The sequence below is a fragment of the Bos javanicus genome, chromosome 5 (assembly GCF_032452875.1).
Source record: "Bos javanicus breed banteng chromosome 5, ARS-OSU_banteng_1.0, whole genome shotgun sequence".
Taxonomy (NCBI): domain Eukaryota; kingdom Metazoa; phylum Chordata; class Mammalia; order Artiodactyla; family Bovidae; genus Bos; species Bos javanicus.
The window spans coordinates 33597498-33612688 of record NC_083872.1 but is presented as its reverse complement, the minus strand read 5'-3'; the positions used below and the strand labels follow the sequence as shown (position 1 = coordinate 33612688).

Genomic DNA, 15191 nt, shown 5'->3' with positions numbered 1-15191 from the left:
ACTTACCTGGTGGTCCAGTGGTTAGGACTCCCTGCTTTTGCCACCAAGGGCCTAGGTTCAATCCCTGGTCAGGGAACTAAGATCCTGCATGTTGTGGTGTGGCAAAAAAATAAATAAATAACAATGTGAATGAATTATGTTATCACTTTCATTATCACCCTGAGTAAATCACCTTCTGAATGTTGTGGTTATCAGGCCTCCATCAAACCTTTCCTTGCAGAGACCTTGCTCACACCTGGGTCAAAAGTTTACTTTGACCCACTGGGGCAAGAATTAGGTTAAATTGCCTTAGGTTCAGGAGAAAAAACCCAGGTCTTAGGGAATTCAACTTTTACCCATCTCCTTCTAATCACGCCAGAAGATTAAGAGAGAGAGGGAAGGAGACGAGGGTAAAAAACAGAAGGACTCAGAAGATTGCACCTGGTGAGAGAAGGTGCCTCGGGCCCTTCTGGGTGTTCTTCATCTCATTGGAAGTTGGCTCACCCTTGGGCCTCCTAGTCCTGTTCTGTTGAGACTGGTCAGGGGACTGACTACCTTTGTACTTTGAGTCCTCTCTCACCCAATCATGCTTTAGGGGGCCTATAAGCTTTTAAGTGCTGACTAAAAGTAGACTCAGCCCTGCGAAGGAGATCACGGCCCCATGAGGAATACTTTCGAGACTACTGAGTTAATTCCTCTTGCTGTGCCAGGCAGTGGACTATACAAGGTAAGGATAGTGCCCTCCAAGATGCAGAGTTCTGGGGAAGCTCCATAGAGAAAAGGGGGATCTCCACTGGGTTTTGAAAAACTGATAGGATTCAAATGCCAGAACAAAAAGAGGGAAGATGGTCCAAATCAGTAAAGAAAATGAGCAAAGTGGGAAGGGCCTGGGATGTGCCTGGAACTGGGAATCTTCCCAGGGACAGGACCATGGATTGTGTAAGGGAGTAATGGTAGCTGGGGTGCTCAGACAGACATGAACCAGTGAGAATGGATTCCAGGGTTGAGTCAAATCTTTAGACTTTATCCTACAGTCAGGATAAAGACATTGGAGTGTGGAAGCAAAGTGTGTTGTGATGTGTGTGTGCAATGGGCGGAGCTAAGCTTGGTGGGAGGAGCCTGGGGTCTGGGGTAACTATGACCTGGGAATGAAAAAGAAAAAAAGATACACTGGGATGCTAATATGATTATATGCAAAGCTGATGGAGACCACTGCTCAACACTGAATTTAAAAACTGGTTTTGTCAATCGTTATTGCTGTTTTAGTTGCTAAGTCATGTCTGACTTTTTAACAACCCCATGGGCTGTAGCCCACCAGTCTCCTCTGTCCATGGGATTTCCCAGGCAAGAATACGGGAGTGGGTTGCCGTTGTCCAGGGGATCTTCCCCACCCAAGGGTCTAACCCTGTCTCCTGCACTGGCTGGCACATTCTTTTATCACTAAGCCATGAGGGAAGCCCAATTTTGTCATGCTTTAGTCAAATTTATCATTTAGTAAATCCTGTTTGGGTTTGTGTAAGAAGAACATTTTTCTCCTTTAAAAAAGGTTCTCATAAGAAGCAGCTCTAAAACTGCTTCCAGAGGAATAAAGGTCATAAAGGAAAAGTGAGTGGAGTACAAGTGATTGAAAGAGCGACAAAGTACAGGTGTCTTGAAAGAACGCACTGTGAGTTGCTGCTTTAATGAGACGAGTACAATCTCATAGTCATTTCATTCCCTCACCAATGTTGGGAAATACTCCCCGTGTTGTCCCTTAAAGAGTAGAAAAACATCTTAACAATGATACAGTTAGCAAGTTTTAGAATTTTTAACTGAAAAACTTAGAAAATTAAACCTGGATGAGAACTTAGATAACCTTTCATTCTTTTACAGACGGAGAGACAGAACCAGAGGGCAACCCACCAGGAAAGCCACTGAGCTGTGTGCACCAAGCCCATCACTCAAGGTAACTGCTTTGCCGCGTGGTCTGCTTTGCTGCCTCAATCCCGAAAGACCATTTTATTGCTGATCGAAAGAGTTGGTGCTTTCCATTTTCTCTTTCTAAAGTCAAGAACTCTTTTTTCAGATAAATTCCTCACATTTATCCTTACTGCATACTTTTTTCCTGTTCATGGAATTAAGTCTTTCATTGCCAGGTAAGCCTTGTGTTGAACATACCTTGACTTATGGAGGCGTTACATAGGAGGATGGAAAGTGGAATCATATGGGAAACTGTCTTGGCCAGCTCTCTCAACTGGTGTTTGCGGTCAGGCAAGGTGACAAAGCATCAGCAAAATACTGGCCCTGAACTCACCTGTGTCCACGCTGATTGTCATCCCAGTTCCTTGGAGGGAAGCATGGAACTGCCTGCCAGGGAGTCACATGAATCAATCACTGCCCCCTCCCCTCTGTGTGAGTCTCTAGCGGGAGGGAGATGGGGGCCTAAGATGATTCTAGTACCAATTCCAACGTGGGATGGGGTTTCCCATGTGTGCATGTATGTGTGTGTGCTAAGTTGCTTCAGTCATGTCCAGCCCTTTTCAACCCTATGGACTGTAACTAGCTAGGCTCCTCTATCCATGGGATTCTCCAGGCAAGAATACTAGAGTGGGTGCCATGCCCTCCTCCAGGGGATCTTCCCAACCCAGGGATCGAACCCACATCTCTAAGTCTACTGCATTGGCAGGCAGGTTCTTTACCACAGGTGCCACCTAGGAAGCCCATACCACCAGGCAATTCTCAGTCACCCTCTGGAGGTCCTACAACTCAATTCTGACACTATTTCCCTGGAGATAGCATCAGACCCCACAGCTAGGGGCTCAGTCCTACAAGACTGCCACCCCCCACCTCCCACTCATCTTCTCCAGATGCCAGTTACAGGTCCAGGTTGTCAGCTGGGCTTCTGAAGCATCAGCTGTAGATTGAGATTCCAACTACCCTCTCCTTGGATTCGATAAATTTGCTTGCATTCGATTAATTTGCTTGGATTCGATTAATTTGCTTGCATTCGATTAATTTGCTTGCATGCGATTAATTTGCTAAAGTGGCTTACAGAACTCTGAGACACACTTTACTGGCTAGGTCACCAGTTTATTATAAAAGGATATAACTCAGGAAAAGCCCAGTGGAAGAAATGCTTAGGGCAAGATATGGAGAAAGAGCGCAGACCTTCCGTGCCCTCTCCGAGGCTACTACTACTCTCCTCTCTCCTCTACACGCTCACCCATCTGGAAGCTCTTCAAGCCCCCTACTATTTTTATATGAGTAGGCTTTTATATCATGGAGGCTTCCTCACATAACAAGATCAGTGATTAACTCCACTTCCAGCCCTGCTTCCCTCTCTAGAGAAGTGGTGGGGTGGGCTGAAAATCCAAAGCTTCTACGCATGGCTTGCTCTTTCTGGTGACCAGTGTCCATTCAGGAGCCACCCAGAGTCACCTCATTAGAAATAAAGATGCCCCTAGTGTGCCTGTCACTTATGAATTTACAAGGGTTTTAGGAGCCCTGTGTCAGGGATAGGGAAAAAAGCCAAGTGTGTATTTCCTATTATAAATCACAATATCACTGGGCCCCTCCTCTGACCTCACAGAAATCTTGGTTTCCTACAGGGTACCCATCAGCCTCAAAATTCCTCATTCTCCACCTTTCTTAACATGCTTCTCTCTGTATGTTAACAACCACAATGAGTAGCCAGTGTCCTGGCCTGACCTCAGGCATAGGAAGTCCTGGTCACCAGAAGTTAAGCTTAATTAATAGAAACTCAAACAGCTGTATTTTACTAAAGTGTTTTATTTAAGTGTACATAGGGCAAGAGCATGTGTATTCAAGAATCTTTGAAAGGCTATAATTTTTAGCACAACCCAGTGAAGTACCCAAGTGGTGTGTTTTCATGAGTGTGTTGCTCCATTAAACACAGGCCAGTAATGAGATCTCTCTGGATGTCTGGCTTGATGGTATTTCCATCCAAAAATTGGATCAAATAGAAATATAATGATAGGTGGTAGGTTTCTTAAGCCAAATTCGGTTTTTCACATGTTATAAATATTAGCTTTTTCTGTAAACTTTAAAATTTTCAGAATTAGCTAGAATTTTGAATCTTTTTCTTTTATGATCATCTTAAATTTTTATTTTTTTGCTCATCAGATCATTATTATTCGGTATTATCGTGTTTCTGTTCTGGGAGTTTCCTGTCAGACCATAAATGGTGAGGCTAGTTGGGTCTTCTAATTCCAGGTATTCATCTCACTTCCTCTTTCTTTCTGTGTTTCTTAACCTATGGATTCTTCAGCTAACTTTGGAATCATCTGGTGGTGACTTAAACATTGAGCCTGGAAAAGGTTGAGTTGATTCTTTGTTCAGTCCTTCACAGGATGTGTTGGATGCCAGCTGTATGCCAGGAATGTTCTAAGTGCTATGGAAATCATAGCACTTAGTGAATAAAAAAATAGGCCTGCCTTCATGAAGTTTACATTCCAGTTGGGCAGACAAGCAGTTATCAAATGATCATACAATAAGTATAAAAATAGTAACACATGGGATAAAGGAAAAAAATTACAGGTAAGTCAAGACCTAATTTCCAATGGTTACAATTTTATTAGTTAGGATGCTCTCTTTGGGAATCTATTTAAACTATTTTTTTAAAAAACTAAAATTGATGAAAACCAAAACAAATGTAAACCTTACAAACACATTTTCATTATACTGTAATGGCCATTTTTCATTTTCTGCCCAGCACTTCTTTCTATTTCTTATGGTAACAAAGCCCACTGCAGCTCTCAGAAATGGTGATGTGATCCAAAAGAGGACAATTTGAATCCTTCTCCAGGATTTGCTGCTGGGAAGACTTTCTCCTTGTAGATCTCAGAGGGGAGGGGATGTGAGTTTGAGATGCTGTTTTCCATGCTCATTCCTCTTCTCCCCTCAAGTTCTCCACTGGCACCTCTAAACTTGAACAGAGTGAAGCCAGCCTGCAGAGAGAGGCAAAGACAAGAGAATCCCAGTGCGGGTTCCTGGCTTTGGATCAGTCTTCATGGATTTTTCCATGGTTCAGACACAGACTGTAAATTCCTATTTCCAGCTTTAGTGAATTTGACTCCATTGCTGCCAGTTGCTAATGGTGAGTCCACATTAACAGAAAGCAAGCACTTCATGCTGTCAAATTGTCTTAAGGTGGCTGGGCTGCCTGGGCGTATCTTCCAATGAATCCATTGAAGTTCTGATTTCCTTCCTTAATCTCCTTAAAGCAACTTTTCTGTACACAATGTCCACAAATTCTGTGTCTGAGGTCAGTGGGAGGAAGGGAATGCCATCAGTCTTGATGATCAAGTCTTCATTGTTGATTCATATTCGCGAGAGATTCCTGAAGTTCTGATGGGTGAATGCCCATGCCAGATGTCAAAGGAGTTACCATATTGCATCATGTGAAGAGGCTGGGGTTCTTTTTTTAACTTTTTGTTTTGTACTGGGATATAGCTAATTAATAATGAACAATGTTGTGCTAGTTTCCTGTGAACAGGAAAGGGACTCAGCCATTCATATACATGTGGCCATTCTCCCTCAGATTCCCCTCCCATCCAGGCTGCTGTGTGACATTGAGCAAAGTTCCGTATGCTGTACAGTAGTCCATTTTACGTGTAGCAGTGTGTACATGTCCATCCCAAACTTCCTAACTATCCCTTTCCATCCCCGACCTTCTGCCTGGAGGCTGGGGATCTTCGTGGAGTCCAAGTCTTGTTCATCTCCATGGAACATTGCCTGCTTTTCTGGGACAGTCTATGGGACAGGATTGCAAATATTCTGCTCTAGGAGGAAGGGGGTTGTTCTCTCTTCTTCCCAAAGGGATATAGGGGGAACTGATAGCTGGCCTTTAGGGTCCCAATTTCAGAAGATATATTGGGGGCAGACTCCCTGAGGTTTTGACCATTTTCCCAGAAGAAAGAGAGGGTGCAATGGATCCAGTTAGAGCACCAGGGACAGGCGCGGCATGGCCCCTGACTTCAGCTTGGCAGAGAGACCAGGTTCCAGCAGGGGGCAGCAGTGACAGCAGAGGCCTCTTCCTCCAGTGAGGGTAGCTCAGGGATTTCGGCTTAGTCATTGGAGTCAGCAGCCTGGGGTCAGCATCCCACACATTAGCTGGTACCTCATGGATGTGTTCAGACACAGTGTCTCCTAAAAGAGGAAACTGGTGGAAGAATGTGTTTTCACTCCTCAAAACTCATTTACATGCAGGTGACAATGTTCTGCCAGTTACAAGCTACGTGTCCTCATGAAAGACATTTGAACTCTCTAAACCTCATCTTCCTCATATGTAAATAGGAATAAAAATAATAATTACCTTACTGGATTGTTGGAAGTTAAAATGCAAATATGAGAGAATGAAGTGCTAGCCTGGTACCAGCAAGTACTCAAGAAATAGTGTGAGACGCACAGCCTGCAACTGAGCTGGTGAAAGGGTTACCACCTAGGAGCACAGAACCTGAGAACTTGCTACCTGGTGATGAGGAATCCAGGGTGGGGAGTGGGTGATCATTGCTTTCTGCAGTTGAGAACACAGATCCATTGCTGGAGCGGGCTCTGGATGCATGCAAGAGCACATGGAGGGAAGAGTAGCCCAAACACTGCTGAGCTTCTCAGGAGGTGATCCATACACACTCAGCAAAGACCTAAGACAAGGATTAGGTACTTTGTGTACAGAAATTTTGCTTCAAAGAGATTGATGAAGAAAATCAGAGCTTCAGTGGGTTCATTGGAAAATACGCCCCAGCAACCCAGTCAACCTAAGAAACTTTTACATGAAGAGCTTACTTTCTGTATTAATGTGGACTCATCAACAGTATGTAGCAAAATGGATTCAAACTCACTTAAGTTGGAAGTAGGAATTTAAGTCTCCTGTATCTGAAGCATGGAAAAAGCAACAGAAGACTGGTCCAAACCTAGGAACTCCCTCCTTGATATTCTCTTTGTCGAGGATCTGAGGAAAGCAAATAACGGAGTTAATGAAGAACAGTAAATCTTTCCCAGTGACTTCCTTGCCAGGACCTTTTGTACATTCCTCCTCAGAGGCTGTTTGGAAGCAACACATGTCCCAAATATGCCTTGGGTTCACTTTTCCCCGTATCTTTGCCAGCCCTGCATGTTAGCCATTTTTCACTTTTCCTAATCTGATAAATCAAGCTGTAGTTTAATTTTCAGTTTCCTGACCACTGGTAAGACTGAGGCTCTTTTCAGATGGGCATTTGTATGTCCTCTTAGATTTCCATTACTTGACTTTTACAAAGAATATAATCATCTTTAGAATCTCTCCTGTTGTTTCATTTCTGTTTTCTCCTCTGCTTTAAACTTTGTCTCTGATGAACCTCTTTTAGGAGTGTATAATACCTCAAAGCACACACAGACTTTGTCTTCCTTTGGCAGATTTCTGGTAATAGGTAGAATCCTTTCATCTTTGGGCTTCATCACCATTCAGATACTGAAATGAAAACTAAAATTTGCCAGTTTGGCTTTAACCTCAATTTAAATCTTTCTTGGTTGAATAAAAATCATCCACTTGATAGTATTTTATGTGTTCGCACTTTGTAAAGATCAGAGTTGAAGGCAGAGTACAGTATAAAGGAGTTTCAAGAGGTTTAGAGTACTAGATTTTAAAATTAGAGTACTAGGATTTTAAAATGCCTGTTTGCATCATTCCACCAATTTCTGTATTACTTTCAGCAAATCGTTCCCCTTTCTCTCTCACAATGGAAGTGAGGAGGAGGATTAAGCTGTATCAGTGATTGTCAACTCTGGCTACACATTAGTTACCTAAAAAAATTTGAAAACTACTGATGCCTACCCACTGGCCAGTTAAATCAGAATTTCTGGGCATGGGATCTATGCATCAGTATTTTTATCAAGAGCCTCAAGTGGTTCTGATGGACATGAAGAATGGGAATCACTAAATGGTCTTGTATATATCCCTTCTAGTAAACATTTCTATGATCCTAAAACACTTGAGCAGTGTGTGGAACCCTTGAGTGACTTTTAACCAAGTAAAATGGAGATTCTACTTTATTTTCCACATAATGGAATAGAGTTTAGAACTAGCTTAAACAGATGGCTTAAGGGATATTTGCTCGTGGCTGAAATAGTTCATGAATCCTTTTGCTTTTCCAAATCCTCTTATGGTGTTCATGCCTCCAAATGAATTGTTACTATGGGCTTTTGTAGAGCTAAAAAGTAGATAAACACACATTCAAGTTCATAGCAATATTATTCATAATAGCAAAAACATGGAAGTAACCCAAATGTCCCATCAACAGAAGAATGGATAAGCAAAATGTGGTATTTACATATAATGGACTATTATTCAGCCTTAAAAAGGAAGGAAGTTCTGCTTCCTTTGTATGTTACAATATGGATGAAACTTGAGGACATTTTCTACATTAAATGTCAGTTACAAAAAGAAAATAACTGCATTCCACTTACATGAAATACTTAGAATAGTTACAGTCATAGAGACAGAAAGTAGAATTGTGGTTGCCAGGGGCTAGGGGGATGTTGGGGATGGGTACATAGTTTCACTTTTGCAAGATGAAAAGAGTTCTGTGCATGGATGTTGGTGTTGGCTGCACAGCATGATGGATATGTTTAACGCCTCTCAGTTGCACACTTAAAAATGGTTAAGATGGTAAATGTTATGTATATGTGTATTTTACTGCAATAGAAAACATTTTTTAAGTAGATAAACAAAGAGAGATAAGCAAATGAACAATCTATCATGTAAATCACTGATTCAGAGGATGGCCAACAACCACTTCTTCTGTCCCCACTTGGTTGAGTTTAGAGCGTGTAAAGTGAATTTTGCAGGTAAGGTTGTCAATGAAGAGGGAAGTTGTGTTTGCATTAAGATCCACTTCAATAAACAATCAATAGATTGATTGTAATCAATAGATTACAATCAGCCAATCACTTGATTACGAATTGCAAGCACATCACCCAGAAAGTATTGGGTAATAGCTTGTAGTTAACAAGGACAATGTGTCCAGTATAGGCTCTGACCCAACTTTACTGACAAAATATGGTACTCTCTGCGCAAGAACTTCAAGTATTACTGGGGAAGACAAGACCCTGAAGACACAAAGATAGTCCATAACATTCCTCTTTATTGCCTGGTAGAGACTTATAAGGGTTTCCCTGGTGGCTAAAGACAGTAAAGAATCCGCCTGCAATGTGGGAGAACTAGGTTCAATCCCTGGTTTGGGAAGATCCCCTAGAGGAGGGCATGACAACCCACTTCAGTATTCTTGCCTAGAGAATCCCATGGACAGAGGAGCCTGGTGGGCTACAGTCCATAGGGTCGCAAAGAGTCAGACATGACTACACAACAGAGACTTATAAATGTAAGAGAAGCAGCCTCATGTGAAAGTCAAGTAAGGAAGGTTTCGGGAGCCTTCTGCATCTCCATTTGGGAGTAAAATCAATGTGAGGGTATGCTTCTCGCTGAGAAGCTGCTTTGATCATGAAAACACGAGCTTCATTTTTAGATCAAACTAGCATTTTCTTTCAGGTAATTATTGACCAGGCTGCTCTTTCATGAGTCAATACCCAACACATGGCAGAGGTGGGTCCAGTGTGAAGTTTAATTTCCCAGGCTATATAGTTTCAGTGAAACATGAGGTCAGAGCAGCAAAGGTTTGAGCTCTTCAGCTCCCCCTCCACCAAAAAAAAAAAGCATATGCAGCATGAAAGAATGTGCTAGTGTTCTTTGAAGTTTGACTTACATAACTTCAAATTTCAAAGAGAAATGCAGTTTTCCTCCCACTGAATTCAGTTGCTTTAGAAGCAATCTGATTTTTTTTTTAATTAAATTTTGGTAGAACTGAAGAGTCCACTTAGCATTTGGGTTATCCTAGTAATATAAACCCAGGGACACTGTGAACCTCATATTTTGAGCCACAAGGACACAAAGATGAAGATGGTATCGCATTGACCTAGAAGGACTTCGCTCTAGGGAGAATCAGCTCCCACACAAAAGAGTGTTATGAAGGACTGCCTCTTAAATGCTTCAACATGCCTCTGCTGGCTTTTTATGATAGAAGGAACATCTCTATGGTTTTCACTGACCCTCAGAAGAAATAAATGCTTATTAGATTTTTATTTATATGTATATATCTTTTTATATTTATTTTAATTGAAGTATAGCTGATTTACAATGTTTCAGGCATATAGCAAAGTGATTCAGCTCTCTATATAAATTTCAGATTCTTTTCCATTATAGGTTATTGCAAGACGTTGAACATAGCTCCCTGTGCTATTCAGTAGGTCCTTGTTGCTCATCCACTTTTACATAGTAGTGTGTATCTGTTCATTTCAAATTCCTAATTTTCTCTCTGTAATACTTTGGCCACCTGATGCGAAGCACCAACTCATTGAAAAAGACCCCAATGCTGGGAAAAATTAAGGACAGGAGGAGAAGGGGGAGATAGAGGACAAGACGGTTGAATGGCATTACCGACTCAATGGACATGAGTTTGAGCAAACTCCAGGGGTTGGTGAAGGACAGGGAAGCCTGGTGTGCTGCAGTCCATGGAGTCACGAAGAGTTGGACACAGTTTAGTGACTGAACAATAATAATTTGTCCTTTCCCTTTTCGTAACCATAAATTTGTTTTCTGTGTCAGTGAATCTTTCAATTTAATTTATATGTCTTTATATTTTGTTAAATTGTGGCAAAATACACAGGAAGTTTCTCATTCTACCCATTTTTAAGTGTACAGTTTAGTGGCATTAGGGCTTCCCTTGTGGCTCAGCTGGTAAAGAATCCACCTGCAATGCAGGAGACCTGGGTTTGATTCCTGGGTTAGGAAGAACCCCTGGAGAAGGGAAAGGCTACCTACTCCAGTATTGTGGCCTGGAGGATTCTATGGACTGTATACTCCATGGGGTCTCAAAGAGACACAACTGAGCGACTTTCACTTTCACTTTCTTTAGTGGCATTAAAACATTCACACTGTTGTGCAGCCATCACCACCATCCATCCTCAAAACTCTTCATTCTGTAAAACTGAAACTCTACATCCATTCAGCAATAACTCCCCATTGCTCCTTCCCCAGCTTCTGGCAACCATCATCCTACTCTCTGTCTCTATGAATTTGACTGTTCTGGGGACCTCATATTAGTGGAATCATTTAGTATTTGTCCTTTCATAGCAGATTTATTTCATTCAGTGTAGTGTCCTCAAGGTTGAGTTTTTTTAGAGAGCTAATATTTTCAAGTACTCATAAACAATCAATTGTACTTGTCCTAGCCAAGGTGGTTACAGATCTTAATAGGAAGCTGCTTCTCTCAATGGTAAGAGGTACTGATAAGATATTCTGTGCATAGCTGAGAAAAACTGGCCTCACTCAGGAGTTGTCTGAACCCATCCAAAGCTTCCCCAGTGGCTCCAAGGGTAAAGAATCTGCCTGCAATACAGGAAACAAAGGAAATTCGCATTTGATCCCTGGGTCAGGAAGATCTCCTGGAGAAGGAAATGACAACCCACTCCAGTAGTCTTGCCTGAGAAATCCCATGGACAGAGGAGCAGGCTACAGTTCATGGGGTCACAGAAGAACCGGACCTGACTGAGGGACTAAGCACAGCACAGCACGAGGCTCTATGAGCTCTCAAGGACCCCAGCATGGCTCCTAATAACTGTTTGTGGAGGTCGTGAAGCTCTTCCACAAAAGGGAGAGAAAAGGCAGCCGGTCTGACTCAGAGCTGCCACGCCAGCCCCCAACCCACACGGCTCTGCACTTGATTACGGGTGTGTATAACCATCTGGTATGTGGGTTTAGCAGTAAGAATGAGAGAATCAGGCTCCCATGTCACATGTTGCTATTATTTTATTTAACACTTGTTATGTGGCCAACACTGCACCAAGCCCAGCATAAGCCTGGAATTATTTGATAAAGTCTCTGTTATACAAGAGACGCTTCTGCCAAACTTGCTACAGGGGATCAGTTCCTCCAGTCCAATGAAAAGTAGTCTCATTTCCTCACGCCTTTCAAATACAGTCATGATTGTGTAAATTCTGAAAGCTTTGCTGTAGAATTTTTTTTAAGTGCTATTTCAGTAAGAGTCTCGAGGCACATTTCACTGTAGTTCATTAGGCTTCTGTCTTGGAGGAGAATATATCCCTCCATATTCCATGGTGTTAGAGCAGAAAATGAAGCAACCATTTCTACTCACTACATCCCTTGTGGTTTCTATTTAACAAAATAGTAATTTTGGCTGAAAGTTTATCTAGTGATTTTAATCATAGTTTATGTGTTAGACATTAGCAAAGAGAAATCTGTGTTTTCTTCATATGAAAGTCACTTCGGAGTACATTACTTTACCAGAATATCTCCCAATGTCGTAATCCTTTAACTGAAAAGTTGGTAATATCCCATTACTTGCCAATATTTATAACAGACATAATACTTTCCTTTCTCTTATGCCTTTTGAAAGGGTCCCCATTCTCCCCTGGGCTCCAGGGATTACTGGACTATGCAAGCACCTTCTCCCTTCAATGGGGCTTCCCCCGTGGCTCAGCGGTAAAGAATCCACCTGCAGTGCAGGAGATGCAAGAGACACAGGTTCTATCCCTGGACCAAGAAGATCCTCTGAAGGGAAGCATGGCAACCCACTTCAGTATTCTTGCCTGAAGAATCCCATGGACAGAGGAGCCTGGTGGGCTAGTCCACAGGGTTGCAGAGTCGGACACAACTGAAGTGACTGAGCACACACACATGCTCCCTTCAACTGGGAGACTTAAGTTTCATTTCTATAGTAGAGAGCCTCAATCTTCAGTGAGCTTCCTGGGAAAGAGACAGTCTTTGATCTGCCCCCGGCACAACCTCCTGCCCTGCTGGCTGCAAAACCAGATAGAAAATCCTTCCCCTTCCTCTTAACTAATATTCCTGCTCTCTGGTACATTTGCCTTTACAGTCTAATACTGCTAACTGGCAAATAGAACTAGCTTTCTCTAAAATCCTACACAGTCCCCACTGAATTATATGGGATGTCCTATTCATTCCATAAGTAAATGTTTTTCATAACTGGGTTAGCTCTCTGGAATGTACTGGGGAATCAGACAGACCTCCTTGTCCTTAAGGACCAGGGAGAGGATGTCTATTCCATTATTATGCAAATCAGGACATAATGCATGGGAAAGAGAAGGCTGTGGGAACTCAGAAGATGGGCAAATCTCTGAATTTAGGAGTGAGAATAACGGACTTGAACACATACTATGTATCTGGCACTATGTTAGGCAGCTTTGATGAATTATCTAGTTCAGTTCTCACATCCCTCATATGATTAGGCATTTAACCCCTAATTTAGAAATGAGGACACCAAGGACATGAGGACATGTCCATATATGATTGTTCACTCAGCTTTTATCCTTTTCATTGCAGTAATCCATGCTGGTAACACTTCCTACCTCATGTCCTGTCCTGACCCTGATCCAGCCCCCCAAAATAAGGAGAAAGATTGGAAGGCTTCAGTCAACTTTTACCAGATTTGAACTACCTCCTAGTTGGCGTCAGAGATTTGTGGGACGTGTAGGCAGAGGAAATGCACGTGTTCAAAGGATAGTTAAAAATGGAATTTTTTTTAAGAGTTTGCTTTTGAGAGTCATATATTGTATTTTGAGAATCACACAGAGAAAGCCCTTTGTATGTTTGTATAATTCTGTCTTCTCCTGTGATTCCAATTACAAAGGAAAAAACTAAGCTTGAGACTTTAGTAATTTTACTGAAGATTTGCTGGAGGTAAGAGACACAAAGCCAAAATAAAGAGAGGGATACTCTTCGGTGGAGAGAGCAGCTACCAAATTTCAGATTCAGCATGGCTTCCTGAGCACCCACCACATACTGTTACCTTTGAGGCTTGTCTTCTACCATTTTATGTTCATAGCAAACCTGGGAGGCAGATGCTAATCTCCTCCAACTGCAACATGATAGAACTGAGGCCCAGATGATTATTGGGTCAGCCAAAAAGCTCATTTGAGCTTTTCCATAAGTTCACATAGAAAAACCCAAAGGAACCTTTTGGCCAACCCAGTAGTAAGTGATGAACTTAGATTCACACTAAGGCCCTCTGCCTCCACAGGCAGCTTCTGATTTAGAAGCAGAGATCTGGACAGAAGCTTTTCAGCTGATTACAGTCTGGTCCAACAGAGCTGGACATGCAGCTTTCTTTAGACTCTATTCTGTCTCCTTAGCACACTGAATAAGAGAGAACATTAGCCTTGGGAATACACCTGTGTCAGGCCCATAGGATATATGCACAGACCTTGATTCCAGCTCAAGATTATGTTGCCCTGGATTAGCAGAGGCTGCCTCCATTCTGCCCCTGCCATCACTTGACCCGTAGAACTTTCTCAAGAAAAAAGCAAATGTTCTTATCTCAGAAGGCTTAAGGTCGTTGCCACCCAGCCCTCCAGGAACAGCAGGGATGGAGGTGCCTATTACCAGAGACTGCCACCAAGCAACGGGCCTGAGGGTAAACCTTTATGAGCTGGATCTTGCCAGCATCTGGCTTTCCATTGTGAGCATTTTACTCCAAGACCCAGCAAGTTTTAAGAGAATCTTCTTTCATGTTCCCTGAAGTTCATTAAGCAAAGTATGATCACAGAGTCTGAAGATACAGGTGGGAGGAAGGTTTGGGACGTTAGACTGTGCAAGTGAAAACTGTAACACTGTTTAAATTACTCTAAAGTTGATATCATCTTCAAAAATAATAAAGAAGAAATATTGCACAATAAGTCAGTCCAAATCTCAATCCCTGTGACCTAAATATAGTATGATGTTACCAGTTTAAGTATTTTAAGGAGCATAGTAAAGCCTGGCACTTAGGTTATCAATATGTGTTTGTATTAATATACATTGTAAGTGAACAAATGGATGGTGGTTTTAAGACCTTGTGAAAATCAACAGGGTCAAACTTGTCTGGATTAGGCTTAATTTGAAATCTGTATAATAAAGATAGAGGAATTTTTAGGCAGAAGAATCAGGGGACAGTTAGTCTTCTTCTAGTGCTCCTCTGTGTGTGTGTGTGCTAAGGTGCTTCAGTCGTGCCCGACTCTTTGTGACCCCATGGACACCCACCATGTAGCCCACCAGGCTCCTATGTCCATGAGATTCTCCAGGCAAAGATACTGGAGAGGGTTGCTATGCCCTTCTCCAGGGGATCTTCCCAACCCAGGGATAAAACCCGTGTCTTACGTCTCCT

General features: G+C 42.3%; 1 protein-coding gene across 18 annotated transcripts in view; it reads left to right on the top strand.

The window, feature by feature from the left end:
* Positions 1 to 15191, top strand: part of PCED1B (PC-esterase domain containing 1B) — a 207393-nt gene that overhangs the window by 32354 nt on the left and 159848 nt on the right. For 16 of the 18 annotated variants that reach the window (XR_009736402.1, XR_009736403.1, XR_009736400.1 and 13 more), the window contains exon 3: positions 1852 to 1924. The gene's annotated coding sequence lies outside the window, so the exon portion shown is untranslated. Of the gene's footprint in view, positions 1 to 1851; positions 1925 to 2044; positions 2115 to 15191 lie in introns of all 18 variants that reach the window. The other 2 variants (XM_061416356.1, XM_061416350.1) reach the window with 1 other exon arrangement.